The sequence below is a fragment of the Cygnus olor genome, chromosome 2 (genome assembly GCF_009769625.2).
Source record: "Cygnus olor isolate bCygOlo1 chromosome 2, bCygOlo1.pri.v2, whole genome shotgun sequence".
NCBI lineage: Eukaryota > Metazoa > Chordata > Aves > Anseriformes > Anatidae > Cygnus > Cygnus olor.
Genome location: NC_049170.1, coordinates 95291803 through 95313198, shown reverse-complemented (window position 1 = coordinate 95313198; position 21396 = coordinate 95291803). Strand labels below are relative to the sequence as shown.

Below are 21396 nucleotides of genomic sequence, written 5' to 3'. Positions count from 1 at the left end.
GAGATACACAGATAACTTATATAGAGGGCGTCTAAAAACTTTGCAGACTCATATAGTTTTCTACTTGAAGTTTTCATATGGGTTGACTAAGGCAGGTTAGGTGAGGAAAGTTCAGAGCAGTGGCCAGGCTGCCCCCATTCCCAGCTAAATGCTTCATATATTTTGTTTCAGACACCCTTTCTCTGTCTCAGGGTGTCAGAAAACTTCTTACTTGCTAGGTAAGTCAAGGACATAGCTGATAAGAAAATGCCTGCTTCATTGTTCCAATACAAACAGTTAATAGAATGAATTATTTTTTTCTAGAAGGGGTGGAAGTCTGGAAGGAAGGAGATCTTCACAGAAAAAGCACTGATAAAGCAATTTATTTGCTAAGAGCAAGAAGTTGTTAGTGCTGCAAAGATAAACATAAGTGTAGAGCATAATAGTTTCTCTGCATAAGAAGTAATTAGTTACCTGGGAACACTAGGGATTCTCATAGGTTGTTCTATGAGCAACCTAAAAACCTCACATAGTGTATCAGTAATCATCACCAGTAACACCATTAAAGACAGCCATAGACAAAATCTTATTTTTCTGTCTTCCTTTGCTCATGTGGTGGCTTAACAGGATTAAAGGTGTTATTATAGTAAATGGGAGCTAATACCTGGTCTTAGTTCATCTTCTAGACAAAAACAATCCAAAGTTGTGATAAATCTGAAATGTTATTTTAGATAGTGCCACCCTACATGTACGGAGGCACATTCTATAAAAGATCTATTAGAAGTGAAGTAAAAGACATTATTTTGAATGATAGGTTATCAAACTGTTTTCTGAAGTATTCCATATATTGCTAGTCTGAACTAAAGATATGTGTTGCTAACATCTCTGTGCTGACAGCCTAAAGTCAAGATTTGCAGGTGACCTCGTTTTTGAGTGCTGTATCTCAAAGGCCGCTCAGCTGTGAAACTGACAGTATGCAAGGACTTTGAGGCAGGGTTTTGTTAGCAAGTTTCGAAACTAAAAGCCACAGAAGACTTAGTCTCAAGGAGTATGACAAAGATTACTTCTGGGCAGAAGTAAGCCTGTAGCTAACATATATGCACCATTTTATATAGCAGATGAACAGAAAATATCTTCTTCATATGAAGGACAGGAAAAGCCAGGAAGAAGTGAGTGGTCTAATCCCTACTTTATTACCATAAATACATCAAAAAACATGTACTTCCTACACATACAGGTCTGAGTGCCATTTGTTTCAGTAGGAAGTCTCTGCTGTCAGATGGCTTCACAGGTCCTCACCCAAATTACAGACTCCAGTTATGTATATTCCAAGTTGATTTGACACTTCATCTTTAATAGGTTAGAGACAACATACATGTCTAGCAAAACCAACATCCAACTGATTGAAGAGCAGCACTCTTTTCCCCCCATTTGTTTTTAAGTAGGGAAAAAAAGGCCTCTACATTGAACAACTTCATTTGTCTAACCTTCTAGGCGGTTCCCATTACAAGCACGGACCTCCATTTGAATTAAGTGCAAATAGAAACTTTACATTTTCAGTTCCATAGATGTAGGACTATACTAAGGAAAACAGGGGCAGGTGCTGACCTCTTTCTAGCCGATGATCTACTGTACCACACCAAATTAAGAAAAAGAAAACACCACACAACACAATAAGAAAGAGTATTGTCCATAGGACAACTGAAGCAGTCCTTTTGCTCTGTGGAGCACTGGTAAAGTCTTTATCAGAATATCCAGCCTGAATGCTAAAACTAAAGAAATACTCAGATTCTGCACAGTTGACTCTTGAGTGAGCCATGCAGAAGTCTATAGAGAAGAGGATAAAGGGTTTATGACAGTTCATTCTGGAAAGTGAAAACTGGTCATCATTTATCAGTCTTCAAGTTCGTAAGTAGTAAATTCAAGGGGTATGGTGTACCATTTTCTCCTCCACTTCTGCTGGTAGTAAAGTATTGGCTTACATCACAGATTTAAGACAGAAATGTTCCCCATGCCCAATGCTGAAAGCTAGGATATATGACTACAAGAGGATTTAGAACCTCTCTATCACAAGAGGTTTTTAAGAATAGGTTAGACAAACACTTGTGAGAACTTACAGTTGCAATCAATCCATTTATATTTGGACAGGTACATGGAAAACACAACCTCTTTGAGTCCTTTCCACCTCTCTTCTCTCCAATTTTCCTGTTAAGGATTCGCAGAGTTTATTTCACCAGCATAACTTGAACATATCACACTTTTGCCATACTACAGCCAGTTTAATGCCAAAGGATAAGCAACTTTCAAGAAACTACTACAAATTGGGATAAGAGACAGTGAATAGCAGAACTAATTTTCACCAAAGGAGCAGGCTGCAGCGTTGCACTGCATGCGTTTCACCATCCACAGTTCATAGCCCAGAACAAATACGCTTATGAAGCCAACAGTAACAAAAAGGTGAAGGAAAACATTATAATCACATCTTCGCAGATCTTAAAAGGTTCCTTTTTCACTGAATCCCAGCTACCTGCCAACAGCACTGAGAGGCAGAAGTATAGAAACACTGATACAACATTGTAGGACCCCAGAAAGTGCTTTCAGCACAGGCCAGGAGTAGAAACCAGCAAGAACTTTAAGTTTCAGTTTACCAGTTACTGACCTGCAAAACTTGACAAATTTGGCCAGTGTGAAAGTCCCTCAGGGAGGCACATCAACAGAAAGCAGAAGCAGCAGAAATAAGAGCAGCCAGAAGTAAAGGTATTCTGAAGTAAGAGGTGAAACAAGGATTCTTTATGTTAAAAAAGCTAGCACGGAAGAACACCACATGCTGACATAACGTTACACACACTTCTGAGCAACACAGTACGTGACAATATTTTTGTTAATCATTGTACATAGCTTCATAACCACATCCATTATGGCTACCAAGCAGCTGTGTAGCTCCTGATCAGATCAAGGCAGATAAACCTCAATGTTAATTTGAATTGGGTCAAACCAGATGAATTGATAGTGACTTATTTCAGAGACCATAGCTTACAAAAATAACAACAAAACCTAGCAAAATTTTATTCTCCCATCTGAGGTAGTATTATTACTAGGAGTTGGAAAGTTTCCTACACTTGTGCATCACTGAAAGCATGCAATCTTGTGACCATGCTGTCCCAGTTTTCAGGTACTGTTATCCTGCTGCATAGGGCAATGCTTGGAATCATTTCAAAGCTGAAATTCAGGGACACAAAATCCAGCCTTTGAAAAACTTAATGGGAGGAACACTTAGAACTGTTATCCAGGGCTTACAGTGGCCTCTGCAGAAATCTGCTGAAGAATACAGTTTCCTGCTGACAAGGAACTGCCAGCAGAAGTGGGCAAGAAGGTGGGCAAAAGCTTTAGAAGTCATTTGAGCCTGACACTCGGGTACTAATATGAGCACCAAACATACTTGCTCTGCCCTAGCTGAACCTTAGTAAAGAGCTGAGAGAACAAGACATGAGCTTGCACTTCAGTTCCTCCTGTTCAGTCTGACTTCTTTACCAGAAACCTTCTTAATGTGGGTTATAAAAGTGGAGGGGATGAACCACAAACACTTGCCTCATTCTTCTGACTGTAATGAAGATGGTAATTTCCAACAGCCAGGGGAAATCTTAAATGAGCACAAGCAGATCCACCAAAACTCACCTTTCAAGTCATTAACTAATTCTAATGCAAAACCACAATAAAATCCTAAGCATAATCAGAAACAGGCCAACTGCAACTAGATATGTGGATATGAACCAGACTTAGCTACAGTATTTCTTACATCAGTCACAGCTATGCAGTGAAGAAAGAAAGTACAAAACTTTAAGGATTCCTTATGCTTTGCCAGGTCACCTTTTCCCTCTAATATTTTAACAAGTAACAGAAACCCAGCAGTTCAGCACATGGTTGGTTTCTCCTCCTATCTCAGGAGATGACCTGATTAGACTGCCACATTAATATTTTTGAACCTTTGATGCATTCCTGTCCCTACATCCTCCTGCTAGGAAAGGAAAAACATCAGTCACCACAAAAGCTAGGGATAACTACTTTATTTGCTTACTCTTACTTATGAGCTACCACCAAAATCTGAAACTAAAGCTTTGATTGTAGGGTCCACCTGGCACTATAGCAGGTCCCTTGCCAGAGGACTAACTGCTTACAGTTGTGCATTTACAGACCACAAGAACATGGGATCTCTCCTTGCACTAGGGCAAAGGACTCCATTCCTCCAAGATCTTTTTGTTTTCATTTGCATCAAGATAAGGTTTTACTAATTCACATAGAGGGAGTTACACAGAATGAAGAGACTATACCTAACCTTACTTTTTTTAGCATGCATTTGAATTATTTCACGCTACTAGGAGAACATGACAGAAGAAACTGAAACAGCAGTATTTCTTTTTTTCTATCCCACTTGATTCAGTTCTGCTGCATTTTACTGCCCCAAATTCTCTTTTTGTGAGCTCAGTATGAGTTCATATTAAAAGCCATTAATTTCCTCCACAATTTCTCTAAGTTCACTAAGTTCACCTGGATATTTTATGGCATTCTAAAACATCATTTTCACAACATACCTGTAATAATAACAAATGGCACAATGTCTAATATTAAAACAAGTCCTGAAGAAATTGAGATTTTAAAAAATAAAACTTACTATTAATTCTGTGTGCTCATCCTGAAAATGCTGAAAAGTGCTTTTTCGGGATACTTGTTACATAGTGCTCCTCCCATCCTCAAAGCCCAGCTACTATTAACTTCAGCTGCAGCTGTAACTACTCAGTGCTTCTGAAAAATCAAATGCTTAGGTCTCAAGTCATCAACCCAGAAAATGAGAGCCACCTGTGAAAAGCTGTATTTCTCTGCCGTGACTGGTGCTGTATTAGCAGAAATGATTTTTCACAGCTGTTTAGCTGTGACTAAGGCTAGGCAAGATAGCTGTTTGTTTTGTGGAGTTGTTTTTCTTTATATATATATATATATATTTTATTTTCTAAAGAAAATTGTAAACTATTTATAAGCTCAGGTTGATTTCAGTTAACGTAGAGGTTAGCAAGCAGGAAGGCTCTACAGAAGGTCTTCATCTGAAGCAGCCCTGGCTGTGGAGACATGCCTGGAGCAGCTAGCCCTGATGCTGCTGCGTGGCTGTGAATGTTCCAGAGACTTTGGCTGGTCCTCTGTGAGGATCTAAAAGCAGGGTACAAAGAGTTCACTCAGACCATGGAAGTAAACAGTATTTCCCGCATGTGAACAACTTCCCATCTCGCTACAGAGAAGTACAGGCCTGAGCTGGAGCAGGCCTGGGTTAGCAGGAGTCTGTAGAGCCCTGATGGCTCCTTGCCTACAGCAGCTAGGATCCACCATACCAAGCAGGAGCTGTGCTAGCTCACAGGAAAGTGACTTTGCTTCAGTTCAAAAATTGCTCTTGGACAGCCTTAAAGTTGTGAGCTTAAAGAATGCAAGAGCCACAAGAGCTTGTGTTCAAGATGTAATTGTGGCAAGCTAGTCATTCCTGCTTAGCTCTTCACAGGTGGAAGTCCTGTACTGATTCTCTCCCTACAAGGAGAAAAATGGGATATTAGGTGGGTTTAAAGTATACGGAGGTTTTAGGCCACTTTACAATTCACCCATTATCTTATTCCAGGTGATGTTCTTCTTTTCATGTTTGCCTTCAAGATGCTCTCTCATGCTTTGATTTTTCTGGCCTCACTTTTGCCAAACCTCAAGTCTTCCAGTAAGTAAGCTTTCCTCATAACCAAGCTGTAGGAATAATTCAAGCTGCACCCTAAGGGCCACAGCTTAATATTTATTCTTTCAGAATTATGGTTGTAGAAGTGCATGACTTGCACTTCCAGCATATATAACCTTGCTGCTACTCAGAGTATTTATGTCTCTGCTATAAATCTCTTGTCTCTGTCATTAAGTACTGGGCAGTGACTGTGGCCACCCACAACAAGGAATTACAATAGTAATATCTGACTTACTAATGGCAGTATGCTGAAAGTAAAAATTTTTAGAGGAATTCTGTTCAGCTAAAGTAGCTGATTAAAGTTTATAAAACTAAATGATGCTGTGTACTCTTTACACCTTCTGTTGCTAATCACTCTATTAATTCCCTTTTTGTTCATATTTAGATATAATAATTCTATAAATAAGTTGCATTAAACATTCAGACTAATGAACAGGAAAACATTATTTTGTGCTGGAAGACCACTGTCCTTTACATTAATTGTTTATATAATTGTTTTTATAAATGACATATTATCCTTCACCATGTTTCTACAATAAATTTTCTTCAGTTATAAACAAACGGTTTACAATTTGCTTATTGAGCGCTTTACTTTTTCTTTTTTGGCAAGTTGTCTGGAATGCTTTTCTTGCATTTCCTTAGTCAGCCATATTGCTAAGTAGCTGCTGAACTAGTCACCTGTACATTTGAATCTGTCACTTCTCTGTTGTGAAAAAAACAGGCTTGTATATATTTTGTCTTTTGCCCTTCACGTCTGACCTCTGCTTTAAATGCTAGTTGCATTCTTGGTCAGCCAGAATATCGAAAGTTCCAGGAGACTGGCCATCTCTGTGTAGTAATACTAGATTTGCTACCACTGGCTTAGTGCTTACAGTCACATTTTCAGCTACTGCTGGCTTCAGAAGTTCATTTGCTGTAAACAAGATAGTCTGTGTATGGTGTGACATGAGCTGTACTGGAATGCTGCCTTTGCCTTCTGGTGGTGTTTTTCTCTAGTGTACTGATTCTTTCTACAGGCTTTGTTATTCTGATATGCTCCCACTTACCTATCTCTCTCCATCTGGAGGGAAAAAAAAAACAAAACAAACAAACAAAACAAACAAAAAAAAAACAGGGTTTTGGCAGTCCTGACTTTTTTTTTTTTATTGCCTTGTCATTGTGGAAGCTGTTCTGCAAAGAGGATTAGATACATTCAAGCTCCTGACAAGAAAACTGAGGCCCATTAACTGTAATAACACTTGACGCGCTCTGTTGTTCATTATGCTATCAGGTTACAATCAAGAATTTCCTCAGCCAAACATTCTAGTGTCGTCTGTGTTTGTATCTAACACCCTTGAGGCCTTATAGAGCTAAACTAATGTCACTAGCACTGCTATGGCAATAGGAAAAAATGCAAATGTCCTTCATAGCTTGGTGGATCAGCTGAAAGGCAACCAGAAGATCAAAAAAATAATTTTCTTTGCAAACTGTTAATAGAAAGCATTCTAAATGGAAGCGTCTAACACAAAATCCCTTATGTTTATGATTGCTAGCTTGTTAAGAATTTTCAGTTAGGAATAATTTAATATGGAGTTAAAAATCAGTCAGTCAACAGCTATGAATGTACCTCTGTTTCTATAAGAGTTGTTGATTCCATCTGATGATTGTTCTTAGGACTTCCACTTCCCCCCCAAGCTATCAACTCGGTTTGGTTTCTTCTTCCAAAGACACTTGTAATATTTCTGCAGGATTGATCTCCTAATATTAATTTAAAGAGAATTGCTTCAAGCTTTTGCCTAATATATCCAGGTGATTTTGTTTTTTATAAAAAAACCTGCATTACAGCATAAGGACATATACATTTCTATATACTGCAGATGTTTGTCATTGTAAAGGCATAGGCTTGGATATGCCTCTAGTACTGATATCAAGCTATTACCCAATTTGTTCTTCTCTATCCACGTGTTCTGGCAGATTTTTATTTCTTAATTCTGAAATTGATGTCCAAATCTTCATTTATGCAATTTTTCTTCTTTGTTTCACAGCTGCAGCCCAAGAAGTAAGAAGCTCATGTAAGCTGAATTCATTTCCCATGCTTCATCTTTGCTTCTACTTGGAAATCATTGTTTAATCCAGATGTTGTACAAGAAGTTACAAAAATGTCATGCAGTGGCCAGCCTTCTGAACGACAGGTTTACCAGCAAGCAAGTAGTTTTCATGTTGCATTTGCACAAATTGGCTGCATTGCATAGAGCAAATAGCCCACTAAGTATCAAAAGGCATCTAAAACATTAAAAGCAAACATGTTATTTAAAATAGTTGAATGGCTTGCTTGACAGTTATTCCTTCCAGAAATTAGTTATTTTTGTCAAGATAAAGAGACATGCTGATAAAACCATTTTAAATGGCCATAACTTGACATCAGATTTTGCATCTGCAGTAGTGCAAATACTATTATTTATTGATTTGCAAACTCTAATTTGAATGCTGCATATGTTCATGCACTTTCAACAAGATGCAGAAATGATAAGGAGGAAAACAACAGGCAGTGTAGTACTGTTTTGCACTCCTAAAAGATAAACATCATATCTTAGAAGATAAATATTTATAAATAAACACCTGCTTTGATATTTGATGGGGGAGGGGGGGGGAGTGAACACGTCTGCATTGGTAGACTAGGTTCCCTTGTCTCTCTGTCCAGCAGCTTGATAAGAACTGACCACTGGATCAGCCCAAAGACCCCCACAGATCAGTAACCTCTGTTAGGCAGCGACCAGAGTATTTTGCAAGGAAGATGTAGCTTAAGATTCACTTTGGTACATTTCCAGCTGGAAGCAGACAATATACTAAGAGTTCCCAAAAAACAGTCAGATCTTATTAGACTGCACTTAGATTTTTAGGCATAATTTTTTCCTCCCTTCCCCTTTCAGTCTTGTAAATGAAGAAATTTTTGCTGGCCGAACTCAGGGTGAGTGCACATGGGTATGAAAATACTTTTCTCTGAAGAAACACTGAAAGAGCAGTAAATGACTCTGTAAGATTCATCCATTACTGTCCAACCCAAGTCATCCTGTGGTATGATGAGGCTAGGGTGCATTGTCCTCTAGGTCCTCTTGTATTTTGGTTTCTGGGGGTAGGAGCTTTGAGGCTGTGTACTTTACCAGACTGCCACATCTGCACAGTTGAGGTGCCAGCACTTTAGAGCATGAAGCAAACACAGACTTCAGCTAACACGCAGCCTGTGAGCATAGTGCTGTATTGGCAGTGTTTGCTAGAAGATGTGAGTAGTCTCTTAATTGAAAAGCTGTGTTACATTCACTTACTGCATTACAAATTCTATGGGAACGTTTGAGGAGGTGGAAAAAGCGCTGGTATTGTGCCTTATCTTGAAAAGAGTCATGAAACTGGTATTGTGACTATTAATTTAAAAGGATTTCCCACCTCAGTCTTCCTATGAAGATTCTGTTTCTTTCAATGAATGGAAAAAAAATCTGAAAAAATTATTTGAAGACTGGTTTCAGTCTTCTTTTTCGTCGCTTGTTTCCACCAGCAGCTGTAGATAGAAATCAGCACTTTTAGCAGCTAAAAAACAGTCAACCAAAAAGTAGAAGGTTTTTTGTCAAATAGAGATTTTTCAATGAACAAATTGAGAAAGCAGAATTAAAAAAAAAAAAAAAATCCTGGAAAAAAAAAAGGTTTGAATATCAGTAGTAGCTATTGCATCAAAACCATTAGTACTTTGAATCTGAAGCTATTTTTTTATACAAATTGTTTGGCTAGTGTACTAAAATTCATCTAACTGGTTTGAATTAAGTTTTTATTTTGGAGCCAGGGAATGGAAAGATTATCATGAAAGCAATGGGCACTGTTACATCCCAGGCAGAATTCATATCAAGCATTCAAAAATCTAGTTTACTTACTTTATACAGCAGGCAAAGTAATTGTAGACACAATTTTTTGAGTACATATTAATATGATTTTATTTTCATAACTAGTACTGAAAGTGTTAATACAATGTGTTGATTGTTCTGGAAAGAAATAGCCTGGCACAGATGCCCTGAACCATTTGAAATCATCAAGATAGACCCATAAGTTGTCTTTCTCAACTATTTCAAATTTCTTTTTTTATTTTATTTTATTTTTTTTGATGGAAGATGTAGGCAGGTCCATGCTTCACAGCTTGGTCTTAGCCAGCTCAGTGAATTAGTTGCAGCAAAGTGTGCCCAGTCCCCTCTGTCTCTAGGATTTTTTTTTTCAGTCACTGGTGCTCTGGTCCCTGCTCTTCCCCACAGCCGCCTGGATGCTTTTGTTGCCCTGCGCCCCTCCTGCTGGGCAGACCTCTGTCCAGCTTGCCCAGCAAGAGCAGCCTCCCATCCCCACAGAGGGCTTGCCCAAACAAATTGTCCCAGTTAGAGAAATAAAAGAAGAGATAATAAAGCAAAAACAAAAACCTAAAATAAACAAAAACCACTCTAAATGAAATATAACATTGGTGATGTCTCCCAGCCACATTTTATTCCAACCCCTTCTCACATTTTTTTCAGTCTGTCAGTAAAACTGAGATAGTTGTCTTTCTTTGCAGACCCCTCCACACAATTCAGAAATTCAGCCTTAACTTAACCCTTCCCTTCTCCTTCTTCATTCTCTTATCTCCTCATCTTTTCCTCCTCCTACAGCTCGTTCTACTCAACATGGATCTGTGTTCTGACATTTCTTCTTAAACCAGCTCTTGATTCTGCTTGCCTACTCGGTTACTTCTTTCCATCTGTAAATTTTATGTCATGTTGAATTTTGCAGGATGTGAGACTGGCAATACAATGAAAGACTCCAGTCAGAAAAATAAAAATAAAATTTAAAAAAAAACAGTTAAGGAAGTCCGTTTTTGTCTTTCAGAAAATTGTTTTCCGTGTGAATTGGAGGGGAAGGGAGAGACTTTTTCTTTGTAAAAACTGTAATGTTTTTGTATAGTTACTTCTTTATTATTATGGCTAGCTTCTGTTATCACTGCTATTCACGTTACCGTATTCACCATTTAACATACTGTTTTTCCACTTTATTGCCATTACCGTTTGTAACTCTCAGATAATTCCATATACAGTTAATTCATCACGTCTTGTCTCCTCCCCATCAAAAGAAGCTTTTAATGCATGTTAGTCATCTTCCCTACAAAAATCTTCATACTTCCATGCGCTCTGTTACAGAAAAAGATCTATGCATAAAAATGCATTCTATCAGACACTTCCTTTAAGTCTGCCCCAACAGGGCACTTATAAGTCTTTCTGCACCTGTCAATGTTTTAACCTTTTTTTTTCATACTAATTGCTTATTATGTTTTTCTCTCACTTTGGCTTCATGCCACTGTTATCATTGATTTTGTACCAAGACAGGATTTCTGGCCTAGGAGTATCTTTTTGGTTACTCAAGATACATCCTGTGAAACAGTACTCTTTTTGAGTCCCTATTTGTTGTCACAGCATAAAGAACTTTAGGTGTTTTGGTCACCAAGTCTTAAATTATTTTGTGACTAAAAACAAATTTGTCACTGCCTCTTTATGCCAAGTAGTACTTCATTTAAACCCCATTTCTGATCTGGTTGCTCACAGAGAATACAGTTCTAGAGGAAGCAAATATCCTTCTAAGTTGAGTTGAAGAAAAAGCAAGCAGAACATTAAATAAGTATCCACTTTTTTATTAAAATGAGAGCTGTTCTAAGTGTCAAACTGGAAAAAGGGCTACAAAGAAAGTCAAGAGTTTAGAATTAGTTACAGAAGAAAGTGAAATTCTGCTGGTTTACAATTTATACATAGAACTTTACATGACTTACAAAAGGAGTTTGCAATAGGAGGCATCTACTTTCTTAATATCCTTAAAAATTAATAACATATACTGTATGGTATTAGGATGGGTTCTCCAGTTACTTTTTTAAGTAATTAGTCATCTCTGCTTTAAAAAACACATTTTTAACAATACTGCCATTAAATTAAACAACTAAAAAGGTATTTTAAAAGTAGTAATGAAGCAAATCTCATATATTGACCTCAACGCCTTTGTGGAGACCAGCTATGTCTCCTTGCTTGAAAGGCAATCTGTGCACACAGAGATGGCACAGATCTCTCCTCTGCTGTCATCCCTGTCACCAGCAGTGAAAGTGACGTGTGCTGCTGATACTCATCTAAATCCACAAACATGAAAGAAAAGATGAAGCTAGGCCACAATTGCCTTCCTTCTGTACCTTCCTTCTGTTACTTCATCAACTGTGAACTTCAGATGAAGTTCCATTTTTGTGGAACTTGTAAGAACAGATCTTTTAGAAAACATCTTACGGTATTTGTCAAGCATTTCTCAAACACAAGGATGATGTAGTTAGACTGTAATGTAAATAGATGTGATTAGGCTGGAAGAGGGATGATATTGTTCCCTTCTATTTGACACTGTGTCTGGAATACTCTCCAGAAAAAGTCTAGGTACCAGGACAGTCAGTCCAACAGGGAGAGGCTGAGGAAGCTGTGTCGTAATATAGAAGCTACCTAACAGTACTTGAAAAGGTAACAGTCCTGAACACCTCTTGTAGAGGCATATGATGCAGCGACTGGCAATGGCTACATATTGCAGCCTGGGAGATCTCTCTGGGCATTAGGAATAATGTTTTCACTGGAGCAGTACTGTGGCAGGTGGCCTAGGGGAGGCTGCTGAGTCTCTGTTCTGGTTGTTTTTGAGGTTTGGCTAACCAGAGCCAGGGCTGTCCTGCTGCAGCGTTGGCAAGGGCAACTACTTGGAGCAAGAAGTTAGACTAGATGACCTCCAGATGTGCCTTCAAACCAGTGTTTCAGGGATTCTAATGAGGTATGCACAAAGCTGGACAGAGCCCGTACTAGCATGTTTGAAAGCAGACTCCCAGCTAAAAGTTACACGTACTACAAATACCTATTGACAGATATCCACATATGTTACAAACCCATTAAGAATGCTGATCAAAATGTTTCCTAACATATTTTTGCTTTAAAGAATTTTAGTATTTTCTGTACCCTTCTGTCTAACATTTCTGCTGTAGTCGGTTCAGTTCTTGTTTGAAATCTTCATGTAATAGCACAAGTAAGGAGGGACAGGAAAGAATAATATTTAAATCCATAAAAGGTGCTATAGAGCTTGAATGGTAGTTACACCTGAAATATAAATGTACCCTATCTTTGACCAACCCTGAAGACGTACTTTGAGATATGAGCACTATCCAACTTTAATAACTGCTTTAAATTAAAATGGAATAAAACTGTTCTGAACTGGAGTTACACACCTCCTCACATTATCCTTATTCAAAAAGAACTAAAACATATTCATGGCTTTCAATGGTAGTACTTTCTCTGAAGACTGATTCAGAGATTTAAAAAAGTGGGCTCACTCACTTACTTGAAGCCAGTTCTCATTTGTGTTGTCTACCCTCAACTGCTTTAACTCTCATTCTTCTTCTTAAATGTGTGCATGCAGAGAAGACAGGAGAGACACTCCATTCAACTCACAAAGTGGCTTTGCCATCTATATGCCTTTCAGATTTTCTAAAATAAAATAAACCCACTAGCTTAAAACCAAACAATATACATTTTCTACTGATAAAGTAAACTAGGAAAAATGAGAAGCATGTGCACTGTCCCTAGAGACACAGTGAAGAGGTCCATCATTTTCACATGTATAACACCCGTGCTACCCCCAAAAACAAAAGAAAGCATATGTGCACGATGGAAAGCTTCTTTCCAGCAGTACTAAAGGTCGAAGAAAGCATATTTTAGAACCCTTTCTGGTTAACATCTACCAACTTCCCTCCACTATTCTTGAACCTACTTCTCCTTGTCTCCTTGTCCAGATCTCCTAGCCTTTATATGAATTACTTGAAAGTCTGGGCTATTCAGGGATTTTCATGTCATAGTACATCCAAAGGAGCCTTGGTAAAATGCGTGAAAACAGTCTTTTGAGAAGGAAAGGATCTGCTCATCTTGCAAGATCCAGAAAAGTCACCACTTCATCGAAGGATCTGAAGGAAACCAAACCTACACTTGATGGGCAACTTTTTTAACTTTCTGTGTGTTTGTAATTTTTTTTTGCTTGTTTGTTTGTTTGTTTTTCTTTCCAACACCATGACATTTGAGATTCAGAAAAGAAATCTTGAGGGAGCTAGCTGTTGAGGAAGAAGTAAGGGTCAAACTGTGCAAAAAGCGGTGCTAGGAGAGGGAGCTGATCCTGTCTGTATAAGGCAACTTAGAACTGGGTAGGTTGTTGTGAACTGTCATTAATGACAATGTAATGGAGGCTTCTTGCCTTACAGAGCATCATTACCATGGATACAGAAAATATCTCAATTCAAGTTTTTTGGCTATTTTTCTTTTTTCTTAATTTGGCCAGCAAAGTGCTTGCTGTGCTACACTGATGAAATCACAAAGTTCTAAAACTACATTGCACTGCAGCTGCCAAACATAATAATGGAGTCTGATGCACAGCGGTTCGGCTGGAAACGGCCAAGGGACAAACAAGAAAAAAAAAATCAGTGCTACATTTGTAGATACTCACACAATTGCAGGATGCATGCAAATAGCTCCTTTGCTATACATTTTAATATATCTGTTTTTCAAATAAATTATTTCAATGACAATCTTGACATTCTCTTTCTTCTCAGGAACCAACACCTTTCAATACTTTCTGGTAGCATGTTACATATACATATCAGCAAAACCTGCAGTGTAAACACTTTTTTACTGTGCATATCGCTTCAGAAATATGAAATCAGATATCCACTCGGGTGATGGAGGAGCCGGAGTACAATCCACTTAATGCTACATTTTATCATGCTGCATTTTTTTTCCCAAATTAATCTGTTGGGCAATTCTAGTACAGAATGGGAATGCAATAAATTATCCCACCTCCATCTTACAGATAATGGAGCAAATCATTACCCACTGTAACTGAGTTTTAATTTGTTACAGCAGGAGAAGACAATTATAGGTCAACCTGTCAAAGGAGTAATGTGAACAACTATAACTAGTTGACCTTTCTGGTATGCTATTGCAGGACTAAAATCGCCCCCCTGCTAAGCAGTAGCAGATGGCCAGGGCTGCGCAGTTCTGCTTCTCAGTGAAAAGTAATTTGTTTTTTGGGATTGTTAGGTATGTAAAGAAAGAAGATACAGGCAAGCCCTTACTTAAGAATCGCTGCACGTCAGAAAAAGCAAGTGCCTGTGGTACAGCACAAGAATGTGAAGGGTGGAAAGGAACATTACAATTGGAAATATGAAAGCAGAAAAACACAAAGAGAAAAAACACATGAAGTAGAGAAGTTGAGAACATTACAGAACAAAGAAAATTTCATTTTGTAACGGTGATGAAAAATAAAATTTTAAAACAAAACCTAAGGTCACGGAAGAAGGAAAATAATATTTTAAGCTTGATTAAATAGTTTTTTTTTTTTTTTTTTTTTTTATTCAAATTAGAAATCTGGAAGACAATCTTACAGAAAGAGTGTTACTGGTCAATTACCAAAACCAAGAAAACAAACAAAAAAAATTATCTGTGTCCTCATATATTAAAATAGGGGATCTGATTCACCCCTTTATTATTCCGGTCTGTTCAAAGGTCTATTTTTGCCAGCATGAGACAGGAATAACACTGGTAAATTAGAGGAAACTTACTGAGTGACACTTACACTATCTCAAAGAACTGAGTTTTTTCCCCTGTTCTGCTTAAACCATGTGGTATTCAATATCAGAAAATGATTTTGCTGACCACCTTAAATATGAATTTTCTGGCTTTTTTATGTAGCACATAATACAGAATGGAGTGCATGATATTATGCATGATATATCTTAGGTTGCCCCAAAAGTAAATTATGCTAAGAAAAGAATCATTTTTGGAGGTAGCTTTTCAGCAGTCCATAGTTACTAATAATCTAGATTTTTTTTCTTTAAGTGTGCTGCAATTTTAATATGAGATTAAGTTATGCCACTACTTGGGCAAATACATTAATACGTTTGTTGAATATTTTTCAAAGTCAAGTAGAGCAGGTTCCCTAAAATAACTTGTTTAAAAAGGATTTGTATTCAACATTGCTCATAAATAAACAGTGTTTAAAAAAATCTACTCATTAGTGGTGAGTGGGAAGCAACTAATTCCCTGTTGTAGGTCCTAAGCCAACAACTCCTGCTAGTTTTAGGCTTTCATTTTTAAAGCTATTAAGATTAATCCTTTCAAAGCAAATAAAGCATTTCAAATGAATGTATGAAAACCAAAAGAGCAAGTTCTTGATTCTACAGAGTGCTTACGTGCTACTCACAGTTTCACCAAGAAATGATCAATTTTGTTGTTATTCACTTGAAGATATCCAAAGAAAAAAACTACCAATACTCCTAATGTTCCTCAGAATGCACCTGATTTGAGTATAATATGAGATTAGGAAAGGTGGAAAGAAAGGTCTTTCATTTGAACCTCTTAGCTCCAATGCATGACCTACAGGGTAGCATTAGTCCCTTGTTTACATTTATCCATCCATGTAAGAGGCTAATCTGGCTATGTGCGCATTTGGCAAACTCTTTCTAGACAGATGAATGAATTTTTCCAGAAGGAGCTGTTAACCAAACATTTGTGATCTTCAGGCAATACTTACCGGGTCAAAAGTCCAAAAAGTTTTGCTTGTTGGAATGATGCATCAGCTTAAAGTTATGCTAAAAATCTTACTACCATTGACCTTATAAGGTATTGTGACCCAAATTATTGCTCTATGTTGAATATCCTGCACAGTGCTCACAGGCACTAATCTCACTAATTCCTTCTGTGCATGCATAAGACTTTACGTAGTATAGCTCAAAAAAGCCTATTTGTATTAAATTAAATTTGTAAAGCACATGTCCAGGATAAAATGATCAAGCGTAATATACATTACATCTGATCTTACTAATAAAAGACAGAAATGGGCTATAATATAAACTTAACCCATTCTGTGGTTAGTAAATGTGGTCTTTGGGAAAAAAATACTGTCAAGCATGTGGGAATTTTGTAATCATGTTTATGTATACACCTACACATACACACACAGATGAAGTTTACATTAAAAAAATAGTTATGCAAGAATTATGTAGGCAGTTTGTGTTGTAAATGCTTCAATTAAAAAGTTTTGCCATACAGGTAGCAACTGGAAGAGTCTGTAAGAAAATTCAGAAATATTGCAGTTGAGGAGTATTAAGGAATTACATACAGTCTTTTGTTTTTTAACTCAGATTTCTTTGTACATATGAACCATCTGGTTGGAGAAAAAATGGGAAAATGTCATCTCTAATAAACATACAATGCCTGTGGAAAATTAAGATTGTATTTGACAATCCTACAAAAGTACAGAGGAAGCAAGTTGGTTAATGCTGATTATCTTCCAGATCTTTAAAAGATTTTCAACACCCATTAAAATATTCATCTTCAAAGAACTTGTCAGGGGAAAAGTAAAATGTGGTTCTGTGGAACAAATTCCTTCATACAAAGATTCTTCTTACATGGTTTCCTATCCTGGATCGTCAGTATTTCAGCAAGAGGAGGAGAATGTTTTAGATCAGCACATTTCATATTGAACATGAAATGATTATTGTTTAATTTTGTGATAGTTTTTTTCTTATTTGACCAACATTACATGTCAGTTTGCATCTCCTATTGCCTGAAGACACTAAGTTGTATATTTTAAATCATCCATCTTGATAGCAAAAGATATACGGACTTTGACAGACTGTGCAAATACAAAGCTATGCCTGAATCTAGTAATATATAATGAAATTATTATTAAAGTGTCAATTAAAAAAAAATTGGTGCAAGGATTGTTATTGTTGTTAAATAATGCATGCCTTGAGAACACAGCATAGGACATAATGAATCCGCAAGTTTTCATTACGTTACAATGTCTGCCAAAACCACTTTTCCATCTTCTACCAAAACCTTTGATTCAAGTAATAATTATAACTTCCATTTCATAAAAGAATTTGTCTTTCTTATACATTCATGAAAATTAGGGTTGTATTAAACCAAAATAGCAGGATGAGAAAAATGCTGAAAACCAGCTCCACATTGTCTGTGTGTTTGGACTTAGATCTCTGAGATCCAGCAGGCAGCCAGCGAACAGCAGAACAGCAGTCTGTGTGTGGAAAGGACAACTTCTGCCCACGGTACATGCCGTTTGCACTGAAATTTCCCCCAAAACGGCAGAGAGCAACTGGGGAAAAGATTTCCCTTTGGCAAAGAGCTTGACTGAAAACACTTCAATTTTAAAATCATACCAAACCACTCAGAAAATATTCTCAGATGAAAATCAAAACCTAGATTCTTGAAAAAGAAATCCTGGACATTCCTAAAATAGAAAGATAATGGACCAGTCTTCTATTGCTGGCAGATGAATTGGTACAGGAGCCTAGCACTGCAACCTGCTGATGTAATTGCTCTTCTAGCAACTCAGTGAGCTTTTACTTCTGATGCCAAAAGATCTAGGTTCAGTTTCCAAAAAAGACCTGAAAGAAGCTGTGCAACTGCAAAGGAGAACCCTACCACCCCCAAGGGTAGGAGCAGGCATACGCTGTTCCTGGAAAGATGAACCTTTTTTTTTTTAAGAGAGGGGTCACAATAATGAAAATGCTTTGGCTGCCACTGCACTGTCAGAGTTTCCTTCTGTTTTTGGTCTGTGCAATAGGTCCTTTCTGATCTATCTGAAACAATTGATTATCCATGTCCTTCCTATTCTCTTTTAACATCAACTCACCTCCAAGTGAGTGGGAAAGGAGGAGTCTCCCCTCAGTGGTAAATAACTCCTATTTTGTCTAACTCTATTTTTGTGTCTGTCTTTAAAATTGCAGCATTTGAGAGACAATACCTACTTCAAAATACAACATCACAATAGTGTATAAAAGGAAACCTAAGTCAGGTCAAAAACAGAATCATAACCACCTCTGAGCCATCTTTCTGTGCCATCAGCACCGAGCACAACAAAATGCTCTAAACCAGTTCCTTGAAGAGGCCTGAAGGTCTGAAGCCATCTCTGACACTATTATTTTATATTACCATTATTTTATTTTAGAATGAGTAGTATAGTATATTATACATGGTATAAAGCATACTATTATATTCTCCGACAGTAGAGAAGACAGTACACCAATGAGTGTTCTATAAATTATGGGAGGGAGGAAAACTTGGCAATGAGAGCAATGTAGCAAATGCCTCTGAGAAAACCTCTGGCTGCTATATCTCCTCTCTGCCCATTACTTTACTCTCACGGTGAAGTAACACTGGGACCTTCTGACCAGCTATCTGGCAACCCTCAGTATTTTTCATTTGCATAACACTTTCTGTGATAAAAGCCATTTCTGTGGAGGTGTAGGATTCTAAAAGGTCATGTTAAGTCAGTCCTTGAGGAAGAGAAGTGTCTTATGTTGTACAAATCTGTATATAAAAATCCATACAGTTTAGGCCAATCTATGCAGATCAGTTTATAAAAAAAAATAATTTTCGTAGCTGTTTCATAGGAAAAAAAAAAAAAAAAAAAAAAAAAAACACTTTGGTCTTGGTCTTGGGCCCTAGTTCCTCCATCGGCTACCAGCATAACATATGCATCACACTCACATCATGCATCAGTCTATATAAAATATAAGCCTTTAGCAGGAATCAATTTGTCTTCCTCTCTCCGAAATGCATAGAGTATCTTGTTTCTCTTCCTTGCCAGTTAACATATATAAATCCTCTTTCCCTCATATTTCCACAATTCTGGCTTTTCCTAGCTCTTATTAGTTTACCCTATCTTCATGGGAAACAGCATTTACATGATGGTTAATTTGTCCATACACACTTGCATCAAAACTAAATCAGTGTAGCCATATCTTTGAGCAGGAAAACCTCTATCTACTACATTCCCCATGAGACAGGAGACACTCAAAGCTGTTTTTAGTGTCAGTCCCATACCCCAGTAAGAGTGACAACACCCTGCAGTGTAAATGCATTTCCAAACACTACTGTCAGCAGCAACACTCTGGTTTTCCAGCTAGGAAAGGGAATGAAAACTCATTCCCTTGTGCCCAGCGCACACATACTGCTGTACAAATGCCTTCCTAAGCACCTTCGTCAGGTCTATCTTCATTTGTCTCAGCTGGGAAATGCTTAACTGCCACTGTGTATTTTTTGCCTCATATCTTTTAATGAGGCAAGAGGCAAGGCATAGAGGATTTCTTTCTGGTTTCAGCATTTTTTTGTTTTGCTGTGTTCTAACAAAGCAATGTTTCTCATTGTCCATTCCTCTAAACAACACAAGGACACACGCTACCCTCAGTCCAAGACTCTGTTACGTACTGTTCAGGAGTAATGACACAAAACAACCCCCTGCATTAGGTTCGTTTCTAACGGAGTATTAATGAGCTACATAGATAGAGAAGGAAGGTCTCCCATTCCTCCTATTCTGCTAGGAATTTGGGGCTGAGAAGTTCAGGGGAGGAGGCCATGACCTGATGTGTGTTTATATTACCCATACATCTGTTCCCACTGTGATAAAGTCATCCAAGGTCCGCTTTCCATAAGGAGACTATGAAAACACGTGCAAGTGAAAACAGCTTATTTCTCTCTTTCTCAGAAATAAATGGCTTCTAAGGATAAAACAGGACAGCTTTCAAAGGATATTGAACTTCCAGGCCTGGGGTCCCAAAATTTGCACACAATTAAGAATTGAGATATATGATGAACAAATGACATTTGTGGAGCATCATAAAATAGACTAACAAATGGGTACAGGTGCAGGTATGAAAAAATATGCAATAGTAAAACAATAACTAGAAACATACTCTAGGTTCTAACTTGGGACCATCACTCCTCTCCACTTCCCCCACCTCTGCTAGCTCACAGCTTGGACTTCTCTGGACGGAAACAGAGCCTTTGCCTTTTGGCTTGAGGAGCTGGGAGTTCGCTACTTGCAGCTGGGAAGCAAGAATTGTGATTTTCAAATATGCAGTTAGATCATATTTCTATCTGAATATGATGTTTTTTTCCTGTTCTCCACAGAAAACAAGGAAAAATCAATCTAGTAGGACTTTTCCATATCACAAAGGGTTTTACCCATGGTTCCTAAAAAGATCTAACACCTCCTTAAAGGGATGAATGAGCCCAAGAGGCACTGCATGAAAGATGTATAGAGTGTGTAGATACCAGGTAGCAGCAAAGATGTACAGGATGCATATGTCTATTCAGAACTTGGGAACAGAGCTGCATGCCATATAAATCAGGGTAGATGCAGAGAATCTCAGAATAAATTAAGTGGGAAGGGAAAGAGAGTAGACATAAAAGCATTTATATGTATTTACATAGATTAAGCTGGGCAAATTGACAACAAGCCAATATACACTTATGGAAGTGGCTGACAGCAACTGATTACAGGAAAAGGAGGGGAGGAAAAATCAGAGATTTGCAAGTGCTTCTAGGATATATGCAGCCATGTAACAAGATGGAACAGCTGAAGAGAAGAAAATGATTTTCCAGAGCCACAAAAAAATCTGCTTAGGAGAACATTACTTGTTTGGCCCCAGGGAAAACAGAAGTTGGATGCAACATGCACGCTCTATCTTATGAAATGGGAGAATATAACACTACAGAAATGGAAAACTGACTTCAGCTCTGTAGACCATATAAGCCATTTTT

At 37.8% G+C, this 21396-nt stretch overlaps 1 protein-coding gene across 2 annotated transcripts in view; it reads right to left on the bottom strand.

Annotated features, from left to right (window-relative positions):
• The window catches only part of GABBR2 (gamma-aminobutyric acid type B receptor subunit 2), a 477214-nt gene that overhangs the window by 420727 nt on the left and 35091 nt on the right, over positions 1-21396 (bottom strand). The window contains exon 1 of one of the 2 annotated variants that reach the window (XM_040549354.1): positions 4649-4771. The exons of the other annotated variant lie outside the window; for it this stretch is intronic. The gene's annotated coding sequence lies outside the window, so the exon portion shown is untranslated. Of the gene's footprint in view, positions 1-4648; positions 4772-21396 lie in introns of those variants that run through there. 2 annotated transcript variants of the gene reach the window in all.